Here is a 7325-nt window from a genome sequence, read left to right as displayed (position 1 = left end):
TAACCCCTCTTCCAGCAGCCTGCAAAAGGCCATGCCTGTTTTCCAGATGCCCTTCTAAGAACCTAAATAGTAACTTACTAATTCTGTCTTCTTCCCACATGTCTTGGAGTACTCCCAGGTCTGCTGCCTATGATAGGTTCCAGTCCTTCTCAGTTATCATTGCTGGCAGAGACACTTGAAGAGGAGCAAAAGTGAGGTGAAGGAATATACTCCCTGAAGGAAACAGCTGACCTCGCTAAGTCCTAGGGATATTGTGACTTGGAGAGAAGAATTGTGGAGCCATTATGAAAAGGTGCTGACTACTTTTACTCTTTACCAGGAGGTAATAATAATAAAACAATGAAAGTGACTTATTTTTATGAATTGCTTATTTACAGAGCACTTATGTTATATTAATTATATTAATTCATATTCATAATAACCTTTTGAGTTAGGTACTTACAGGTATTGTTATTTTATTCTATAGATGAGGAGACTAAGGACTAAACAGTATAGTGATTTGCCCAAGGTCATCCACCTAGCAAGTATCAGAGGCAGGATTCAAAGACAGGCTTTCCTGAAAGGCCTGCACTCTAGCCTAGCCACTATTCTATATTGCTGTATATTAAATATTGACTAAAGATAAGAAAATGTATCTTAAAATACCTCTATCTCTAATTTGCTACCTATCTACATATGTGTGTGTGTGTGTGTGAAAACACACACACTGAAAGAGATAGTGAGAGAGAGAGAGAGACAGCGAGCAAGAGAGAGAGAGAGAGAGAGACAGCGAGAGAGAGAGAGAGAGAAAGACAGCAAGAAAGAGAGAGAGACAGACAGACAGCGAGAGAGAAAGAGAGAGAGAGAGAGAAAGAGAGAGAGAGAGAGAGAGAGAGAGAGAGAGAGAGAGAGAGAGAGAGAGAGAGAGAGAGAGAGAGAGAACACTATGTTGGGTTTCTTTTAATCTAAAGAGAGTTTTTTGTTAACATGAGGGTCATAGAATCATAGGATCATAGACCTTTGGAACTGGAAGGGTACTCAGAGGCCATTCAGTCTAACTCTCTCATTATGTATAAGAAAGAAAAGCCTGTGGAGGTTGTTACTCATTTTTGCCCATAGCAATGTGCATCAGAAGTGAGATTTGAACAAAGGCCCTAGAACCAGAGCTAGAAGGACAATAACCAAATAACTTTCTAGCACCAAAATGGAGAATATCATTAGAGCAACTGAAATAGATTTATAGAGAAAAGAACTAAAGTCCCTGGGCTGATAGCCATCACATATTCTCTTTGTTTCCTGGACTGGAGAAGAGTCATACAAGATGAGGAGGAATGAGTGTCTTACAACCTGTGCCACCCCAAGGAAGGCCCACATCACTGAGATACCAGATATAATAAAGCACCACAACAACTTAAGGCAGCAGTTTCCTCATCTGTACAGTTTAAAGACATAATGATTTCAGAGAAGGAGACATTTGCTCTAATAGGCTGGTTGCATCAGAATGTTTTATGACTTAACAGGAACATTATCCTTTTCCAAATCTAGACAGAAGATGTGGCTCTGGATCAAGGTTCTGCCACATATTTGCTGTGTGACCTTAGGAATGTGTCTACTTCTGGCCTTCTTCTTGCTCATCTCTAAAATGAAGGTAATGGAGTGGATGTTACCCAAGGTCACTTCCAGAACTATTAGACATCACCCCTTGTGCTTTTCCTCAGTCTTTTGGGGATTGCTGCATACATTATGGATGCTCTGGCTCATACTTGTCAACTCCTATTTGTGTTCCTTCACATTACTTGATATTTGCCTGTTTTGCTTCACTTCTGTGACCCAGCTCATACCATGTCTTTACTTCTGTCTACTTCCAGAGCTTTAATATCCCTACTATTTCTCCAAAATTCCAATCTATTTCACATCTTCTGACTACCCATGGTATCAGACCCTACAAAACTTCAGTCCATGCAATGGAAGATTTTAGATAACCCAAGATTCCACCCTTAGGTCTAACTCTGGGCAGGACCAAGCCAAACAAGACATGCCCTACCTCAGGGCACAGTATAAGAGAACCAAAGGGGAAATAGGAGGGGAACATTAGGTAAGGCAGCTTGGTGCAATGTAGAGAATGCTAGATTTGAAATCAAAAGGTCAGGTTAAAATCCCATCTTGGTTAGTTACTACCTGTACAACATTGGATGAATCTGAATAGAACACAGGACCAGAATGTGAAATGGCCATCAGTCCAGTGACTTTAGTTCTTTTCTCTATAAATCTATTTCAGTTGGTCTAATGATAGTCTCCATTTTGGTGCTAGAAAGTTGTTTGTTTGTTTTTTTCTTCTTCTAGCTCTGGTCATAGAACTTTTGTTCAAATTTCACTTCTGATGCACGTAGCTGTGGGCAATGGAAAGTAATAACCTCTAGAGGCCACTTTTTCATCTGTAAAACAAGAGATGAACTAAATGGCCTCTGAAGAAATCGGAATCAGGAAAAATTGAGTTCAAATATTGCCTCACACACTCATTAGCTCTGTGACCTCAGGCAGATCCTTTAATTTCTGTCTGCCTCAGTTTCTGCAAGTATAAAATGCTTATAATAGTAGCATAATAGTAGTATAATAGTACCTCCCAGAAGTATAGTGAGGATCAAATAAGGTTTGTAAAGTGCTTAGCACAGTGTTTGCCCTACAGTATAATTAATAAGTGCTTGTGTTCTCTCTCTCTCATATCTTCTGGGGCCTTGGTTTCCACATTTGTGCCATAAAAGAATTGGATAAGATGGCTTCTGTAGCCACAACCAACTCTTGTTATGGGGTGTCCCAAAAGTCTTAGTTCTGTTTTAGGTTACTACTATTCAATATATACATTTATATATAGGCCATATCTAAATAAACTGAGTTTTTTTAAGAATTTAAAAATATATTTAATCTTTTAACTAATTTAGTCATAAATTTAATAATAAATTTATTTTTAAGCTTAATATTTAAGCTTTAATAGCTTAAAACAGCACTAAGACTTTGGTGTACCCTATATACATTAGACTATTATATATATATATAATATACATATATATTTTTTAGGCAATTCTAAAACAGTTCTAAATTCTGGACAGAGTTAGTCTGGACGAGCTACATAAATTCTGTGCAAACTATATGAGCATCCCTACTTTGTTGTTCTAGGCTGCCTTACAGATGTGCTAGGAAAGAAAAGCCCCAAACATTTTATGGAGAAGAGCAACTTTGGAGATGCCAACAAGAATAGCTGATAGGAACTAAGAGCAGCTATGCTTGGAGAAATCTAGAACATGGGTTAGCACCTACAAGTCCTTCAAATAGTAGGAGTGTCAATCCATTTTTTATAAAAAGCACCACTGGGTGGAGAAACCTAATAGTGTTGGAGTCCCAGAAACTCTACAGCCCGGGGGCTTAAACCAGTGATAGAGATTCTGAATTCATAGAATCTTGGAGTTAAAACAGAAATTTTATCTCTTCAAAGTCAACTCATTTATTTTTTTAATTTGAATTTGCATTATTTGGAACATTATCGGCAATATGTTGGTGAATTGCATTTCTCAAGTTTCTACTTTTGTATGACACACTAGGATAGAATCATATAGGTAGCCTAAGAGGTCACTCAGTGCAGCAAATTAATTTTATAGATGAGAAAAAAAAACACCCAGACACATATTCAAGGTCACACAAGTAAAAGGTAGGATTTGAACCCAGGCCTTTTTATTCCAAATATCTGGACTCTTTTCATGGTACCAGACTGACTTCCTAATTAGCTCATGTAATTGCAAAGGACCTATTGGCATGGAGACATTGAGAGCAGCCATGTGACTGAAGCAAATCATATATGTTTAATTTCAGAGATGTTTTAGTGAGTATATGTTCTCACTATTGGCAAGACCAAGGCTAGTGCTGGAAATGAACTAAGGAAATGAACTAAGCTGAGGAGACTAAACAGGGTTGTAGTCATTTGTCTGAGGAAATAACCAATGATTAAAATGAAATGACAGTGTTAACAAACCCAGAGTCTAAGATATAAGCCAGGATTTTGGAGCCAAAGCAGACACCAAAGTCCAGCAATAGTAGCAATCCCAGGATCAGTATATTTAAAAAAAAAATCCCAAAGGCTTAAAGAAACAATCGTGTTTGGGGAAATTTATCAAGCCAGGGGTCCTAAGATCCTCCTGGAGAGTAATTCCTCACACCTCGGTCCATTTGACCAGAATCAATTTCTTGATCCTTGACTTCTTTGGAGGATTCCAGTGATCAATGGCAGCACCAATAAAGGAGGCAAATATCAACCCAGGCATTTTTACAAATAAGGAAACAATCCCAAAGAAGTCAAATTATTTGTCCAAAGTCTTCCAGTCTCTAAGTGTCAAAGCCCAAATCTTCTGAGTCACAATTCTGTGTTCTTTCCATTACTATATTTTAAGAATTAGGGATTTTCTATAGCCTGGGGCAAGGCACTTATCTTCTCTGTACCTCAGTTTCTTCATCTGTAAAATGGGAAGATTAATAGTAGGATCTACCACACAGAGTTCTGAGGACCATATGAGATGACACATGTATAGTGCTTTACAAACCTTTCAGCACTAAGTAAATATTAACTGTTCACATTTTCTAATAATATTTCTACTATTACTATTTTCTACTCCCAGGTAGAATTGGGGCTATGTCCTTAAATAAGAGGGTGTGAATTTCAAGATACTATTAGGCTTATAAATCTAGAACTAGAAGGGACCTGAGTGGCCATTAGTCACTCATTTCATATGTAAAGAAATTGGGAACCAGGAAGGTTAAAGTAAGCTGTCCAAGGTCACTCAAATAACAAGCGTCTAAGGTAGAGTTTGAACGCAAGCCCTCTTACCTCAGAGGCAGTGTTATTTCCACTCTACCACATTGACTCGTAAGCCATGAACAGAAACAAGGACTGATGAGACCCAGACTTCCTGGTTAGTAAAACTGGATCATGAGATCACCCCATCTCTCTCTACTTTTTTTTTCTTTCCCCCCACATTTTCATTGACATCTTTGGTTTTTAAATCATCTTCATTTCTGAACACATTTGTCTTTCCACCTCTATTCAGGGAATTACCTCTTACATCAAAGAACAAGAAAGAGAAAAATTAATAAGCAGTTTAGCAAAATCAAGTAATATATCAACTATGCATAACACTCTATACAACATTCTATACCCAGAGTCCCCTACTTTGGCAAAGATGAGCGCATCCCTCTGCTTTGTTTAATGGATCACCGCTGCTAAACTGATCATGAAGCAATCACATGAGCCCCTAAGACAATCTAAATAAACACATCTGTTGTACTGAATCCCATTCATTTTGCCAGTCAAGACACTATCTAGGACAAGGAGCCCCTGATTACTTTGAGAGAAAGAGAATACATTTGTCATTTCCCTAAATCTTTGAGATCATAAATCAATGGCAGAGTGATGAGTAAAGTCTTGCCAAGCCAGCTGCTATCCCCTCCCCAGTAGAAATAATAACAAGTATAGCTATTTATATAACACTTTAAGATTTTCAAAGAGCTTTATAAATACTTCCATAGTTTCTCATCACAACGACCCTGTGAGGTAAAAACTATTATTATCTCCACTTTACAGATGAGGAAACAGGCACAGAACAGTCAAGAGATTTGTTTAGGGTCACATTGCTAGTAAATATTTGAGGCAGGACTTGAACTTAGTTTCCCTATCAAGGTTTACCACTATACAACATAACTGCCCCAGCAGACAACAGGGAAAGGGAGAATGGGGATGCTGGAGATGGGCATGAGGAACTGGAGACAGTTGGATATCTACCAGGTAAGTCTTTAAGATCTACTGGTAAAGCTCCATCTACTGGTGGGGGCCTCTGATTGAATATGCTCACACAAGGTCTTTCATACATAGAGCTTCAAGAGGAAGGGAAGTATTCATAATTACAGTGATTCTTTCCCCTTCATTGTTCACATGTCCGAACTGCACAATGTTTTAAATCAGGTGTGAAAAAAAGGTAATAAAGTAGTGCACAAATTGGAAATTTACTTTGGAAGAGTTAGACAAATGTAGATTTAAAAAAAAAACTTCTTTTGGCCTAAGCTATGCCAAGAAATCTCTTTTCCCCATCTCCCACTCTCCCATCCCCAAAGAAACTTTTGGGAGATCTACTTAATCATAATCTTCTCCAACTGGATCTTAGGGAGAGAATGTTTTGATTAAGAAAACTTATCAAACTAGGATCCTGACTGGAAACAAAGCTCAATTATGTTTTGATGTTCTAAGTTTAAACAGCTGCTAATTCACTCTTTCCCACACACACCCAAATGCTGTCCTTGCTGCCCCCACCTAGGCTGACAGTAGACATATATATGGACATCTCTCATGTCTTATCTATCCCCCATCCTAGTGTCAAAAATATTCTTTGTGCAAAAGGGAGGAGCAATTGTGGATCTCTCATTTCTCTTGGGCAAACCTCTGAGGTCTGGCATTGGTCTTCTTTGTTTTAGTCAAACAGTTTATCTTTATCCTTAACACATTCTGGAAAGTCAGGAAGATATTCGAACAGGTGGGGACATGAAGGGGGTGAAGGTTCTTTTATTCATACACAAGTACAACGAAGATAAAATGCTTACAGCATTTTCCCAGAGTTCAGAAACTCAGAGGTTAACAATAATTATGATAATAAGAACAAAAAGCTTTTGTATAATTCTTTAAGGCTTGCAAAGCACTTTTCATATGATAATAATTTGATCCTTGCAACAGCCCTGTGAGGTAAGTGCTATTATTTTCCCCTTGGCAATCACTCAAACTCTACTACAGAGAGTGCAGTTCTGAGGGACCAGCTATATAGCTCAAATGCCAATCATATTTTACCTAAAAGATTATTTTATGGAGAACTCGCACAAGACAAATGCTCACATGGAGGTCAGAAGAAGCAATACAAGGACACTCTCAAGGTCTCTCTGAAGAAGTTTAATATCCATTGTAAGATATGGGAAATGCTGGCACAGGATTGCCTAGCATGGCACTCCCACATCAAAGAAGGTGCTGTGCTTTGTAAGCAAAGAAGAATCACGAAGGAAATGCGAGATATGCCAATCTAGAGACATCTCCATCACAAATGTTCAAATGGGCTATTTGTGCCTGATCAGTGGTAAAGCCTTTCAAGCTCCTACTGGACTGAGCAGCCACTCACTTTACCTTGATCCCAACATCGTGATATCATTGGTCCTCTTCTAGTTCAAAGGACAAATAACAACAACATTATTTTCCCCATTTTATATGAGGAAACTGCGGCACAGAGAGATTAAGTGACTTGGCAGGGACCACACAGCTAGTGAGT

General features: G+C 38.4%; 1 long non-coding RNA gene across 1 annotated transcript in view; it reads left to right on the top strand.

Moving 5' to 3' along the window:
• Window positions 1–1531: 1531 nt before the first annotated feature.
• The window catches only part of LOC144455600 (uncharacterized), a 77195-nt gene continuing 71401 nt past the window's right edge, over window positions 1532–7325 (top strand). Inside the window, exon 1 of the long non-coding RNA XR_013484321.1 lies at window positions 1532–1627. This is a non-coding gene — a long non-coding RNA (uncharacterized LOC144455600). The remainder of the gene's footprint in view (window positions 1628–7325) is intronic.

The sequence above is a fragment of the Phascolarctos cinereus genome, unplaced genomic scaffold, assembly GCF_003287225.1.
Source record: "Phascolarctos cinereus isolate Bilbo 61053 unplaced genomic scaffold, phaCin_HiC Scaffold_2;HRSCAF=192, whole genome shotgun sequence".
NCBI lineage: Eukaryota > Metazoa > Chordata > Mammalia > Diprotodontia > Phascolarctidae > Phascolarctos > Phascolarctos cinereus.
This window is presented reverse-complemented; position numbering and strand designations above follow the sequence as displayed.